The sequence below is a fragment of the Nicotiana tabacum genome, chromosome 17 (genome assembly GCF_000715075.1).
Source record: "Nicotiana tabacum cultivar K326 chromosome 17, ASM71507v2, whole genome shotgun sequence".
In the NCBI taxonomy this organism is placed as follows: Eukaryota; Viridiplantae; Streptophyta; class Magnoliopsida; order Solanales; family Solanaceae; genus Nicotiana; species Nicotiana tabacum.
This window is the reverse complement of record NC_134096.1, coordinates 47,731,695-47,748,235: the sequence shown is the minus strand read 5'-3', so window position 1 is coordinate 47,748,235 and position 16,541 is coordinate 47,731,695.

Genomic DNA, 16,541 nt, shown 5'->3' with positions numbered 1-16,541 from the left:
CTAATACCTGTCAAAGTGGGAGAAATCAAGCCTCGGGTTCTGATATGCGACCGAAGAATCAAACGGTGAGGCCATGAGCACGAGTTTGGAACTATTGGATGAAAGGCGCGAGGCCGCCCTAGTCTGGTTGGACGCCCAGAAACAACAGATAGAAAGGTATTACAATTGAAGAGCCAACTATTTACACTTTAATAACAGGGACTTGGTGTTAAGAAAAGTAACATTGCACACCTGGAACCCGAACAAGGGGAAGATGAGGCCGAATTGGGAAGGACCATATCGAATCATCAGGATTACTGGTAAAGTCTCGTACAAACTCGAAGCAAGAAACGATGGACAACTACCGAACAACTGGAACGTGACGCACTTAAAGCAGTACTACTCCAAAGGTACGATCTCATTCACCTTTTTATAATATTGTGAATCGAACTAACACTTGTAGGAAACAACCAAAGGAGAATGTGACTATTAGGTCTGAAAGTACGTGTTGCACTCTTTTCCCCTTGAATCGGTTTTGTCCCATATGAGTTTTCCGGCAAGGTTTTTAACGAGGCAACAGTAAATCGTGCTAACTTAGAATTGAAGACCTGTTTTAAATTAGAGTCAGTGGTCTCATCAACAGAATCTGAGTCCTCTCAAGATCGACCTCGAATACTGGGGGCCATCACCCTCTGGTCAAGCTTCTTAGCAAAGAAAGAAAGAAGTGATCGAACACCCTTGGCTCAGTGGTTAGGATTTATTGTAAGGGCCAAACGGTCAAATGAATTGTGCCCGCGTAGTCCACCTTAGCCACAATGCAAGATTTTACACGCTTTTGATATTATATTTTACACACAAAAATGAAAGAATGTTTCTACCTTGCTATTATATATTTTTGCCTCTTAAGGCATCGAGCCTAAGGGATATCCCTACTCGGGGACTATCAAGACCAAGGGTTACCCCTATCCGAGCCCAAGGGCTGCCCCCACTCGAGGACTGTCGTCTGAAATAAGTTCGTGCAACTCGGGTTATCAATACCCGGGGACACAAAACCTATTAGGTAATTCCTAAATCTAAAAGGCTTCGGCCGCCCTAAAAAACGGCTCAGAGACGTCTGAAGCCTGTAATCAAAATGTAAGGCCTTCAATAAAAATTCAAAACCTGCTAAAAAGTTACCCTCGGTAAAAGTATCGTCGAATAACACTTAAGCATCTAGGGAAAACTTTCGGTCACTCCGAATTTTCAAAATCTTGAGAAAATAAAAATTGCATCAAGGTTAGATTTTGTTCGGACCTCCAAAAAATAAATGACTTATTACTACATTTGATTTTGTCATAAGGCATTAGAAATATTTGTAATTATGAAAAGATGCTAAAATAGTAGAGACTTGAAATTGCCAAAACGGGAAATTTTTTATATTCCGAAATATCTTTACAAAGGCCCAACAAAAACGGCCTCGTAATGAACAAAACATATGTACACGTTATTAAAACTGAAAATTAGTAAGCCATTCACGCCTGATCTTTACCGAGACCGATAACTTCTTCGCTTCGGCCTTAAATCGTTTTGCCTCCTCGATCTCAGCCGACAGGTCGAAGCCTCGGGCATGGATCTCTTCAAGGACCTGCCTTCGAGACAGCCGCCTCACATATTCGACATTGGTCTTCAGGCGTTCCTCAGCTACTTCGACATCGGACTTGTACTGAGCCACCATTTCATCGGCATCGATTGAGGTTGTATCTAGCTTTGAACTCATTGCTTCGAGCTCTTTACCAAGGGCATCTCATTTTGCGGCAGCCTAGCTTAGCTGTGCTCGGAGATCCTCAGTTAGCGAGCCCGTTTATCAGCTTTCTCCTTCGCCACCTGAAGCCGAACCTCTACCGAATATAGCTTTGCCTGGGCAATTTCCTTCTCCGAGGCCAGCGGATCCATCTCGCTCTTCCACCCATTGGCTATGACTTGGATCTCGTCCATCTCCTTTTGGAGTTGGTCGATCTTCTGCTAGACCTGCGAGGTATTATCGTTAGCCATGACTAGTTCATCATTTCTAAATTCAAAGACCTTAACCTTTTCAACCAAGTCGGCATGCTCCTACCTTAGGATCGATGCTTCTTTCTGAGCCCTATCTAGCTCGACCTGAAGGTTCTCAATGACTCATTCTTGTTGCTCACTGATGAGCTTGTACATATCCCTTTTCTAGGCTAGCTCCTTGACCTCGAGCTCGAGTTGATTGACCTCGACCCAGTACCGAAGGATGCTCTCGTGATGAAGTACCGAGGCCTGCAAGAAGATGAAAAATGTGAGAAATATAAAAACCTAAGTAAAGTTCGAAGGGACATGACGATGCCTTACCCGGTTCAGCGCCTATTGTACCTCATTAAAAAGGCACGACACGTTCACCTCATTCATTTTTGCCTGGTCCTCCTCGCTCACCAGGCATTAAAGGTAGATGGTTATCCCCATAGGAGGATACAGAACCTAGGTTATCCCCTGGGACAGTAAGAATTACCGATCTCTTGCGACCGGGGTCCACACTCTGAGAAGGGAACTGATTAATCAACTTCGGGCTCGAACTCGGCCCGCCAACTTCCAAGGGTATGTCCTTCTTTGGCCTTTCAGGTTGCCAAGCTCGGAAAATTCTTCCAAAGCGGACGCATCCACGCCATCAAAAAAGGAATGAAGGGGATCATCCGTGCCATGGACCCCTTCATTGGACTTCTCCTTTCCTCGTTGAGCCTCCTTGAGCATGGACTAAGTGTAGAAGGGTGTCCCTGCAATTTTTGTTATACCGTGTGCTTCCTTTGAAGCGGAGCCAACATTTTGGGGAGTCCCGCTCTAGGTCTCCATGTCGACCTCTCGAGTATGAGGGGGATCGACCTTACGAGTTTCCCCCGGATGCCTCCTGCCCCCGGGAAAAGTCGTCCAGTGGGTGACGAAAATGAGGTCTTCCTCCGGCTCGTCCCTAAGCCGAAGAAGAGAATCAGAGTCTAGCACCCGAGAGCTAGATCTCTTCCAGGGCTTGCGAGCCACCCTCTTCTTTAGTTTTGCCTCAAGGCCCAGGGAGCCCGAAGGTTTTCTCTTACTTTTCTTCTTTTCCTCCATGGCAGCCGCGGGCTGTCCCGCAACGGAGGGATCAACGAACAAGGACACGTCCTCGTCCCCTTCTAAAGGCCTAAGTTCGGTGGTCTTAGGCAAACCTACAACAATAAAGGGGAAGAAAAGTCAGTATGATAAAAGTTAGAAGCATGGTATTAACTGTTCATAGAGAGGCCTTACCATGAAAACAGGCCTCTCATCGGCCCATCGAAAGCCCGCGCCATGCACGCTCGGCGTATGTCATCTGTGTATAGATGCCCTAAATCCATTCCTTTATCCGGGGGACTGCATTTGGTACCTGGGTGATGGCTGCACAACCACAAGTATGAATGAGAAGAAAGAAATAATTTTTTTTGAAAGACTCCACTTACGAGATGCGTTCCACTTCTCAGGAAAAGGCATGAACTTTGGGGGAGGGGGATCAAGTCTTCGGTCTTCACCCGAAAATGCTCGAAAATGTAGCCTTGCTGGCCCGGCGAGTAAGCTTGATCAGTCCCCCTCGGAAAATTCGGGGAGTGTATAAACGGAGTAGATGATAGATGGTGAACCGACGAGACTCAGTGTTGTTCACGAAGTAGCGAAGGAGGATTACGATCCTCCATATAGATGGATGGATTTGTCTGAGGCACACCTTGTACCTCTTGCAAAAATCCAGAACAATCGGGTCCATCGGGCACAGTGTAAAGGGGTAAGTGTAAACACTTAAGTACCCCTCCACATGAGTAGTAATGGCGTCCTCGGGCCCGAGGACTACTACATCCTTGCCTTCCCAATGCAGTCCTTTCAGACCACTCGAATGACGTCTTCGATCACAGAGCATATGTACCTTGATACTGCTTCACCCGGTCCTATTTGTGTGAGGGTTTCTAGACCTTAAATTCGTCTGTAATTGAGCAACCCCTAGGAATAAACACTTTCAAGGGAATATACACTTTCATGTATAATTATATGTGAGATACATGTGTCACAGAGAGATTTTTAAACTCGATTTTAACTACGAATTTTGACTTCAAATTAGTCAAAGTCACCTCCAATCTCCCTCATATTTTTGTATATTGCCTTTCATATGTGTTTTCAACGAATTTTAATCATATTATTAAAATTCATGTCATTAATCATTTGGAATATCATTGGTAAAACATTTTAACTTCTAATCGGCTCAAATCACCTTCAATCTTCCTCAAAATTTGTTTATTACATCATCAATATGTTTTCAACGAATTTTAACCATACACATTGCAAAAGTATCTTTTTTACCTAGGTTTTTTGAATGTTATATATCATTCGTAACTTTTTTTAGTCATTTTTGGTAGCATGAATGGCTAATTATTAATACAACCAGACCTCTCTATAACAATATCGTTTGTTCATATATTTTTTGGCTTTTATAATGAATGGTTGTTATACACCTATAACAACAATTGGCGTTTAAATATATTTTGGTTGTTATAAATTAAAGTTATCCAAAAAATAATTTTTTAATGTTACATATCAAAAATAAGAAAGTTATTCATATTTAAATACTCAAAAGATATGTAAATTTTACTAATTGAATATTAAAGAAAGCTAACACATTATTAATAAATTCGTAACCAAATGTAAAAATATTTAAACTCCAAAGCATACATTTTAAAACTACTAGAAGCTTAAATTATTTCAATATTAATGGAAAAACTATGTAATAAAGCTTGTTCCATAGATTCAGGTCTCTTACTAACGATATAACACTTGAATTAGCGAAGATGTCCAAAATTTATGCCAAAGGATATCTATAGATTTCTCTTGAAGGCAATCTAAGAGGTTAACCATTGAATCTTCTATCTCGGTCTATATAGCAGTAGGTTGAGGTCAAAATCTTTAAACTTATTATTAGTGATGTTATTAGAGATTCTTCATGGATATTATAGAGGGGTAATTTTGCAAAGAGTATACTACTATAAAGATGGATGTTTCTTTTATAGGTAAAATATTGTTATAGAGAGGTAAATATAACATAAAAATCAGTTTCAAAAAAAAACTTTACTTTTATAATGAATGGTTGTTATATGAGAATGTTGTAATAGGAAAGGTTTGGTTGTAAGTCTATTTGTGGATTATTTCTATAGTTCTCTCCTAAAACAATAGCAAAAACTACACCTCACAAAGTTGTACCAGGTCACAAAAATAGATAAAAGAAAATTACATAAATTACACTCCAGATATGTGTCACGACCCAAAATCCTAACCCGTCGTGATGACGCCTATCTCAGTACTAGGCAAGCTGACAACATCAATAACCCACGATTTCCTTTAAGTTTGAAAAACTTAATGTTTAATACAAACCAAAAATCTAGCAAATTCTGATACAACACTCCCAAAACCTGGTGTCACTGAGTATATGAACATCTATATATTACAAGTGTGGGAAAATTCTAGTCTATAATAATAATCTGAGACCAAATACAATAACAAAAGGATGGAGAAGGAGAGACAAGGTATGCGAAACATGGCAGCTACCTCTGAATCTCCAGAAAATCGACTGTATGAAAGAATCAACACCCACTGTGTCCGGGATCACCTGGATTTGCACACGAAGTGCAGGGTATAGTATGAGTACAACCAACTGAGTAAGTAACAATAATAAATAAAGAATTGAAAGTAGTGACGAGCTTCTCAACTAAGTCCAAAGACCATACTTTCCAATATAAAAGAGTAGGCACGCTCTCAAGTTCAACATTTAAGATTTCACTGAAATTTCATATAAAGTTTGACCGAAACAGAAAATAATATTTTTCCGAAATTCCCAAAATAGTGATATATGACAGCTGAAATGCAGCAAATAATAAAATCAATGCATCATCTCAGAGTAACAGTCACTCAGTCCTCCCATTCACTCCAACCTCACAATCACTCTTTCCTCACAGTCACTCATCACTCGGCACTTGGCACTCGCACTCAGTAGGTACATGCGCTCACTGGGGGTGTGTACAGACTCTGGAGGGGCTCTTTCAGCCCAAGCGCTATAACAAGCCAATTATGGCATATAACAATGAAACATGCTGCGACATGCAACCCGATCGCATATATATCCTCACAATTAGGCTCTCGGCCTTACTCAGTCATCAACCAATCTGGTCTCTCGGGCATAAGATGTCATAAAAATCAGCCCAAAATGATAATATGATGCATCAATAAATAGCAACAGAGACTGAGATATAATATGAAATGAATTAACATGACTGAGTGTGAAATTTCAATTTGAACATATAATTCAACCGCAGAAATGACCCAGTGTGTACCATTAATAACAACATATGTCTAAGCATGATCTTTTTAATACGAGTCTCAGCTCAGTTTTCTCTAACACGTAAATAATGTACGAATATCAATAGATAATTCAACTATATAGTTCCATGGAATTTGACCAAGTCACAATTCTAGTGCACACACACACGCCCGTCACCTAGCATGTGCGTCACCTCAAAACCAATCACATAACACATAATCTGGGGTTTCATACCCTCGGTACCAAATTTAGAACTGTTACTTACCTCAAACCGTGGAATTTTTTTATTCCGCTATGCCCGTGGTTTCATACCCTTACCCCGAGAATTGGTCTCCGAAAGCCTCGTATCTAGCCACAATTAATTTGATTTAGTCAATACCAATTATTGTAATTAATTCCATAAGGAAATACTAATTTTTCAATAAAAATCCGAAATTCACTCAAAAATCGCCCGTGGGGCTCACGTCTCGGAACCCGACAACAGTTACAAAATATGAACTCCCATCCAACCACGAGTCTAACCATATAAATTTTACCAAATTCCGACATCAACTCGGCCCTCATATATTCAATTAAAGTCTTTGAAGATTCCTACCATTTCAATCCAATCTTTACCCATTTGAATTCAATAATCCTTCCATAAACCTTATTGGTATGTGTATGTATAAATAATACTCTAACACTCAAGAATCATACTTTTAATTACCCATCTTTTCGTCAAACCCGAAATTGAAGAATTTGGGAAATAAATTCTTACCTCTTTGAAGCCCTAGCAAGATCCTTGTGAAATCTTCAAACCTTGAACAAGAATTGATGGATAAATGACCAAGTCTTCACTTTCTCTCTCTAAAATACTCTCACTTTTCTCTAAAATGTCAGATTTTGGCTAAAACATGAGCTTCGAGGGCTATGAAACGAAGTTGGGTCGGGTCAAAAATTAGAAAGAATGGAAGTCCCGACGCAGTTATACGATCACATAACACGTATGCTGTCCGAATATCGGCCACATAATTTGGCCTCCGAATCTGGGCATGACTGACCTGGTCTTCGGTCATTATGCATCCCGCATACTTGTTCTGCGGTCGCATAACGCACCGTAGATTTTTCTCAAATCTTACCCCTCTCCTGATCCACTCTGCGACCATTATGCGATCCGCATAGTGATTCTGCGATCGCATAGTGGTCGCAAAAATGACCCTTTATCTGACAAAAATATTCCTTTACACATTGGTGCATTGTTCAACCCAAAAAGTCCGAGCCTTAATTTCCTTAGCAAAAATTCTCCGGGGTCATTACACATAAGTCAACATCCAGTCAACCTTTCAACTTAAATTCTAAACTTTGGAACTAAGTGTTCCAAATTATTCCAAAACCTCACCGGACCTGGTCCAATTACCCCCGGCAAGTCACATAACTAGTGTAAGGCATAAATTGAGCAGTAAATGGGATAACGGGGTTATAATACTCAAAACAACCGGTCGGATCGTTACATTATGAGATCATGCTAAATTTTTCCTTCTCATAGATCCCATTAAATCAAACAATCTAATTTAGTTTAACACTTAACTACCAAATGTGTTCACGTCTAACAAAATTAATGGATCAAAGTTGCTTAAAAGTTTAACGACCCCGCCGGTCGTTCTGAGAATTAAAAGTCCCGTTCGGCGGCATAAGGTCTTGAATAGCTTTTTATTATGTGTTATGACTTGCATGCATGGTCAGGTTCAGTTACCGAATGACTCGAAGTCAATCTGGTAGAAGGATTCTAGTTTTGGAAGCTTAAGCGATAATAGTTGACCGTAATTTGACTTTTGTTTAATCGACTCTGGAATGGGGTTTTAATGATTTCAATAGCTTTGTATGGTGATTTTGGACTTAGGCGTGTGTCTGGATTTGGAGGTCCATAGGGTAATTTGAAGCATTTCAGTGAAAGTTGGAAAAGTTGAAGTTTGGAAGGTTGAGAGGTTTGACCAAGAGTTGACTTTGGTGATATCGGGTTTGGAATATGATTCCGAGAGTTGGAACAGCTCCGTTATGTCATTTGGGACTTGCCTAAAATATTTGACGTCATTCCAGGTTAATTTAATAAGGTTCGGCTCAAGGTTTGTAAGTTAGAAGATTTGGAAGTTCATAAGTACGATTCATGGTGCGAATCATAATTATGATGTTGGTGAGTGGTATTTGAGACCTCGAGCTGGTCCGTATTAGGGTATGGAACTTGTTGGTATGCTTGGACGGGGTCCCGGGGGGCCCGAGTGTGATTTAGACGAGTTTCTGATAGTTTTCATGGTTGTGAACATGTCAGGTTCTGGTGCTTCGCACCTGCAACATCTTGGAGCGCAGGTGTGGCTCTGCTTTTGTGTGGGCCTGGTCGCTTCAGTGGTCATAGTGGCATGGGAGATCACTTTCTTCTGCAGAGGCTGGCAAACTGAAGCGAAGACCGCTTTTGCGGTACAACGATCGCACCTGCGAAGCAGTTCGTTTTTGTGCTCCTTTTGGCGCTTCTGCGAGGTCGATGGTGTGACTGTAATTCCGTAGAAACAGATCCAGTCCTGGCTAGTTGAGATCGCAGTTGCGAACATTTTATCGTAAATGCAATAGCACAAATGCGCTTCTTTGTCCGCAAATGCGGAAGTTCTTGGCAGAATCATATAAATCGAGGATTTGGCCATTTCCTTCATATTTTGAGTTGTAGACCTCGGTTTTGGGAGATGTCTAGTGGGTGTTTTAAGACAATTATTGAGGTAAGTGTTCTTCACCTAGAATTTATTATATTCCATGATTATATCTTTATTTTTATCATTAAATTAGTATTTTGAGTTGAGGAAAAATGAGGATTTTGAAGAAAACTTTCAAAATGTAAAATGATGATTTGAGAGATGAAATGGTATCGGAATTGATAATTTTAGTATGGTTGAACTCGTATTGGAATGGGTGTTCAGGCTTTGTGCATTTTGTCGGGTTCCGAGATGCGGACCTGGGTGTTGACTTTTGGGTTGATTATTAGTTTTTGATAAAGATTGAGGCTTTATGATCCTAAATAGTTTCTTATGAGTTTTATTTATGCTTTGAAATTATTTTGGCTAGATTTGAGCAGTCCGGAGGTCATTTCACTCGAGAAGTTTATTTTAGAGTATCGGTCTATCTTCTTTGAGGTAAGTGCCTTGCCTAACCTTTGGAGGGGGGGGGGACTACCCCTTAGGATTTGAGTCTTTTATGCTAATTGTATCATGTAAAGTCCGTGTACGCGAGGTGAGGAGTACGTGCGTGGGTTTATTTGTGGAAAATTAATCTTTTAGGGCTCGTAGGTTTTTATGTTCATTAGATATGAAGTTGTTTTATTATGTTAAGTTTTTTCCCATTTACTGGTTTCACCTCTACGTGTTTTATTTGGAATTAATTGCTTCATGTTCCACTCTTATTATCTATTTGATTCTTGTGTGCTTTAGTTGAAGTTGTTGCCTCTTCGATTGCCATGCTATCGTTTCCTAACTTCTTATCTTTATTTGAAATTATTATTATCTCTTCTGTAGTTGTTTATCCTTAATTAAGGCCATAATTATCCTTTCCCTTGCTTATCCTTAATTGTAATTGTTGTGCCTCTTTCGTGAGTGCTAAATCCTAAATGAGTTAGTTATCCTTTATCATAGTTGCGTTATCCTTATTTGGAATGATTGACTCGTGATATCTCCCTTGTTGTTGAATTTCACTTATGTGGAGGTCATTGCTACACCATATCTCTTCCTTGTTGAGCTATTGTTGGGTGGTATCGTTATTCTCTATTGTGTCTTTCCTTGTGAGTTCGTTTCTTCTATTTCTTTGAATTCTGGAAATTCTGAGTTGATTTATTTGTCGTACTCTTGTGTTATTGTCATTGTTGTTGTTGTACTTGTTGTTGTGATGCATGAGGTTTATACCGTGCGGTTATTATTGAGATACATGAGGTTTCTGCCGTGTGGTTATTATTGTGATGCACGGGGTTTCTGTCATGAGGTTATTATTGTGATGCTCGAGGTTTCTTCCGTGCGGATGTTATGGTGTTGCACGAGGTTTCTGCCATGCTATTGTTACTATTGATATTTGCACATGCGGCATGATAAGGCGAGCTATATATGTGGGTTGCGCATGTGGCGAAACGAGGTGGGAACTTTATTATACACGTGTGGCGAGGCAAGGTGGGCATTTACTTTATTATTGCGCACGTGGCGAGACCAGGTGGGCTATGTCGGATATTGATTGTGATGACTTGTGATGGCCTGGGGGCATTGTTATTGTTGATTATTTATGTAGTGGTGTACCTATTCTATGTGAGTTATACCATGTTCATTTCGTGGTGATCATCTCTTATGTGTCATTCATTGTTTGTATTCTTATTAGCTTGCCTGAACTGTGATAGGATATTGGCACAAGCATACACGTAGTTAATCACCCCTTACGATTTAATAAAATGGATACTAGTGTTATTGATAATTTTTACACACCATCGTCTGGTTCTATTGGTGCGTGCGTCATCTGTGCAGTTATTAACTGTAATGAGGGCACAAGATGCCAAGTGTTTAGGGTTCACAAATTGGAACCCGTGAATTATGAATATTTTAAGGTTCGGTACCTCGTGGACATTATTGGATAAAACCTGGTGTGAAAGTGGTTTTTCTCATCTAGTTTCTACCTGTCATTCCTTTAATTATTTCCACTGGATTTAATGGAGACGTTTGTACTTATCTTCGAGAGGATACGCACTTCCTTCATTCCTATCATGCGAATTTATTGGTCTCGATGTTTGAGCTTTTATCATTCCATTCTCACAGATGGTGAGGACATGAGCTGCAGTTACTGATGATGCTGCCCCCGGAGCAGGTGTCTCTAGGGGCAGAGGTAGAGGCTGAAGAGGAGCACGTGTCGTAGCTGGGGTACCTACCAGAGCAATAGTTGAGGAGCCGCCAGTAGCTCCGATTGGGAAATAGGTACCGGAGGCGCCTCCTGTTAACCCCCAGACTTCAGGAGACTTTAGCATAGTTCCTGAGCATGTTTGGTACATTGACTCAGGCGGGATTGATTCCGGTTGCACCAGCTACTTCACAAACCGAGGGAGGAAATCAGACTCCCGTCACCCATACTCCAGAGCAACGAGTTCACGTTAGTGATGTTCCAGGTGTCATGGCGACACAATATGTTGTTTGAGTTCAGCCCGTGGTTAGGGCAGCAACATCTGAGGAAGAACAACTTAGACTTGCAAGGTTCAAGAAGTATGATCCTCCTACTTTCAGTGGTTTGTTTTCAGAGAGTGCATAAATATTTCTAGAGGAGTGCCACCGTATTCTCCGTACTATGGGTAATGTGGAGACGGGTGGGCTTGTTTTTACTATGTTTCAGCTCAGGGGAGCAGCTTATCAATGGTGGCAGGCGTATGAGTTGGGTCGCCCGGTCGAGGCAACTTTACTTACATGGGCTCCCTTTTCAGAGATGTTCGTGAGAGAGTTTGTACCTCAGTCCCTTTATGGTGCATGGCGCACGGAGTTTGAGCAGCTGCACCAGATCGATATGTCAGTATCAGAGTATACCATTAGATTTAGTTATTTGGCCAGACATGCACCTACTTTGGTCGCTACAGTTAGAGAGTGTGTCTGTAGATTCATCGAGGGGCTCAGACATGATATTCGGTTTAGCATGGCTCGGGAGTTAGAGTTAGATGTTTTGTTTCAGTAGGTGGTAAGGATCGCTCGCCGATTGGAAGGCATGTGGGACCAGGAGAGAGAAGATAGGCGGGGCCAGGAGAAAGAGGGAAGGCGAGGTCAGGAGATAGAGGGCATGGAGACTAGGAGGCCTCGCAGACCGGAGAGATCTACTAGTCCTTATTTTGGAGGCACGATACGACATGGTAGAGGTTTTGTGGGTCAACCAGTTCAGTTTGCACTTCAGGATTCACATGGTATTTCAAATGCTCATGGGCCACAGAGTACCCGTACCACACACTTTCCACAGCCACGTCATCAGAGAGGTTGCTTTGAGTGTGGAGATACCATCCACATGGTGAGAGATTGTCCGAGACTCCGGACACATGTGTCACATCGGGGTATTCAGGTGAGTAGAGGCCGCCCAAGAGGTGGAGGCTCGGCCCGTTGATGTGTTTCATATAGTAGGCCTAAGGCCACTACGCCAGATGACGTCATACAAGTATGCTTTTGATTTGTTATAGAGGAGCACCATTCGTATTTTGATTCGGTTCTGCTAATCGGGGCGAGTTCCCTTATTCGTTGCTTCACTTATGGGTGAGTTTCATGATTAATACTCTTCTTATGTGTTTATCTCTGTTGGAAGATTCTATAAGTGGAAGCCTGTGTCTATCGCTTCATTTTTATTCATTATTAAGAGTCGAGACTAGAAGTGAATTCTCGTTGTCCATTACGGTACATTTTGATGTGATTTCTAAATAATGTAATTACGGTTTGTGATTTAGATGCTCTACCAGGGTAAGAGTTCAGTAAGTATTGTGATTTTAATGGTGAAATTGAATTAGTGGAAGGTTTCAGTTGGTATGATGTGTATTCTACTTGTGATTCTGAGTTGAGGGTGAGACCCTCGCGATTTCATGTGATTTGGTGTGTTGGAACTGGGCCGCGTGCCGTGGTGGAAGTTATATCAGGATGAGATCCTTGTGAGTTGTTCATATACTTTGATTTTTCCTTGTAAATTGATTCGTAGGATGGTACTGATAGAGAATCGTGCCTATCATGTTTGTTCGATATTTCTCTTATGTGTTTCTCCTTCATTTCTAGTCATCTTCGTATTGTGCTTATTGAGTTTTTAGCTAGCATGGTGTGTGACTGGTGGCTTTAGATGTGGCTTGTTGATTCGGACGAATAACTATGATGTTTTCATGTTTCGTGCATCGTTGTCAGTGTTGTGGAGGTTGGAAACAGTGTTCAAACGGATATGAGGTGAATTGCCAGTGCTGGATTTGATTACGACAGCTATTGTGATCAAAATTGTTATTATGGGCCTATGTGTGATGTGTCACATTGTGTGGTTGTAATTTATAGGTGTAGGCATAAGTGGTTGCAGCTGGTTGAGGCTGATATCGTGTGTGACTGTGGGGATCAGATCTTTTGGAGATGAGCGGATGGTGGAAATTTTGACTCTAAGGCTTATTAGGGTTGGTGGAAGGGATAAATTACAGTTGAGATGGTGTCGTCAGGTTTATGTGGATTAGGGTGTCGTGGTGTCACCCACGGGTGTATGTTGGATGAATGCATTTAAGTGATTTGATAATATTTGGATGATTCTTGGCACGTTCGGGGACGAACGTTTGTTTAAGAGGGGGAGGATGTAACGACCCGGCCAGTCGTTTTGAGAATTTAAAGTCCTGTTCAGCGGAATAAGGTCTTGAACAACTTCTTATAATGTGTTATGACTTGCATGCATGGTTGAGTTCAGTTACCGAATGACTCAGAGTCAATATGGGAGAAGGATTCTAGTTTTGGAGGCTTAAGCGATAAGAGTTCGCCGGATTTGACTTTTGTGTAATCGACTCCGGAATGGGGTTTTGATGATTTCAAGAGCTTCGTATGGTGATTTTGAAGTAGGCGTGCGTCTGGATTTTGATTTGGTGGTCCGTAGGGTAATTTGAAGCGTTTCGACGAAAGTTGGAAAAGTTGAAGTTTGAAAGGTTGAGAGGTTTGACCAAGAGTTGACTTTGGTGATATCGGGGTCAGAATGCGATTCCAAGAGTTGGAATAGCTCCGTTATGTCATTTAGGACTTGCCTGCAAATAGTCATTCCAGATTGATTTAATAGGGTTCGGCTCGCGTTTTGTAAGTTGGAAGATTTGAAAGTTCATAAGTTCGATTCATGGTGCGATTCCTAGTTTCGACGTTTGTGGGTGTGATTTGAGACCTCTAACGGGTCCGTATTAGGGTATGGAACTTGATGGTATGCTTGGACGGGGTCCTAGGGGGCCCGAGTGTGTTTCGGACGAGTTTCGGATGGTTTTCATGGATGTGAACATGTCGGGTTTTGGTGCTTCGCACCTGCAACATCTTGGAGCGCAGGTGCGGCTCTGCTTCTGCATGAGCCTGGTCGCTTCTGCAGTCATAGTGGCCTAGGAGCTCGCTTGCTTCTGCGGAGGCTGGCACGAAGGTGCGAAGGCCGCTTTTGTAGTACAACGATCGCACCTACGAAGAAGTTCGCTTTTGCGCTCCTTTTGGCGCTTCTGTGAGGTCACTAGTGCGACTGTAATTCCGCATATGTGGATCCCAGCCCTGGCTAGTTGAGTTCGTAGATACGAATGTTTTCTCGCAAATGCAATAGCGCAGATGCACTTCTTTGTCCGCAAATGCGGAAGTTCTGGGAAGAATTATATAAATCGAAGGTTTGACTATTTCCTCCATATTTTGAGTTGTAGACCTCGGTTTTAGGAGATTTCTAGTGGGGTTTTCAAGCAATCATTGGGGTAAGTATTCTTCACCTAGAATTTATTATATTCCATGATTATATTTTTATTTTTATCATTAAATTAGTGTTTTGATGTGAGGAAAAATGAGGATTTTGAAAAAACTTTCAAAATGTAAAATGATGATTTGAGGGACGAAGTGGTATCGGAATTTGATAATTTTAGTATGGTTGAACTCGTATTGAAATGGGTTATCGGGCTTTGTATATTTTGTCTTGTTCCGAGGTGCGGGCCCGGTGGTCGACTTTTGGGTTGATTATTAGTTTTTGATAAAGATTAAGGCTTTATGATCCATAATAGTTTCTTATGAGTTTTATTTATGCTTTGAAGTTATTTTGGCTAGATTTTAGCCGTACAGAGGTCATTTCACTCGAGAAATTCGTTTTAGAGTGTCGGTCTATCTTCTTTGAGGTAAGTATGTTGTCTAACCTTATGTGGGGTAACTACCCCTTAGGATTTGAGTATTTTATACTAATTGTATCATGTAAAGTCCGTGTCCGCGAGGTGAGGAGTACGTGTGCGGGCTTATTAGTGGAAAATTGACCTTTTAGGGATCATAGGCTCTTATGTTCATTAGATATGAAGTTGTTTTATTATGTTAAGTTTTTTCCACGTACTAGTTTCACCTCTACGTGTTTTATTTGTAATTAATTGCTCTATGTTCCACTCTTATTGCCTATTTGATTCTTGTGTGCCTTAACTGAAGTTGTTGCCTCTTCGATTGCCCTGCTATCCTTTCCTAACGGCTTATCTTTATTTGAAATTATTATTATTATTATTATTATTATTATTATTATTATCTCTTTTTTAGTTGTTTATCCTTAATTGAGGCCATGAATATCGTTTTCGTTGCTTATCCTTAATTGTAATTATTGTGCCTCTTTCATGAGTGCTAAATCCTAAATGAAGTTAGTTATCCTTTATCATAGTTGCGTTGTCCTTATTTGGAATGATCAACTCGTGATATCTCCATTGCTGTTGAATTGCACTTATGTGGAGGTCATTGCTACACAATATCTCTTCCTTATTGAGCTATTGCTAGGTGGTATCGTGTTGCTTCTTTCCTTATGAGTTCGTTTTTTCCATTTCTTTGAGTTCTGAAATTCTGAGTTGATTTATTTTGTCGTACTCTTGTGTTATTGTCATTATTGTTGTTGTACTTGTTGTTGTGATGCACGAAGTTTCTGTCGTGCGGTTATTGTTGAGATACACGAGGTTTCTGTCGTGCGGTTGTTATTGTGATGCACGAGGTTTCTGCTGTGCGGATGTTATAGTGTTGCACGAGGTTTCTGTCGTGCTATTGTTACTATTAATATTTGCACATGCGGCGTGATAAGGCAGGCTATATATGTGGGTTTCACATGTGGCAAGACAAGGTGAGAACATTATTATGAACGTGTGGCGAGACAAGACGGGCATTTACTTTATTATTGTGCACGTGGCGAGACAAGGTGGGCTATATCGGGAATTGATTTTGATGACCTGGGGGCATTGTTATTGTTGATTATTTATGTAGTGGTGCACCTACTCTGTGTGAGTTATACCTTGTTCATTTCGTGGTGATCGTCTCTTATGTGTCATTCATTGTTTCTATTCTTATTAGTTGACCTGAAATGTGATAGGATATTGGCACAAGCATACACGTAGTTAATCACCCCTAACGATTCAAGAAAATGGATCCTGATGTTATTGATCATTTCTGCATACCCTCGCCTGGTTCTATTGGCACGTGTGTCGTCTGTGCAGTTATTA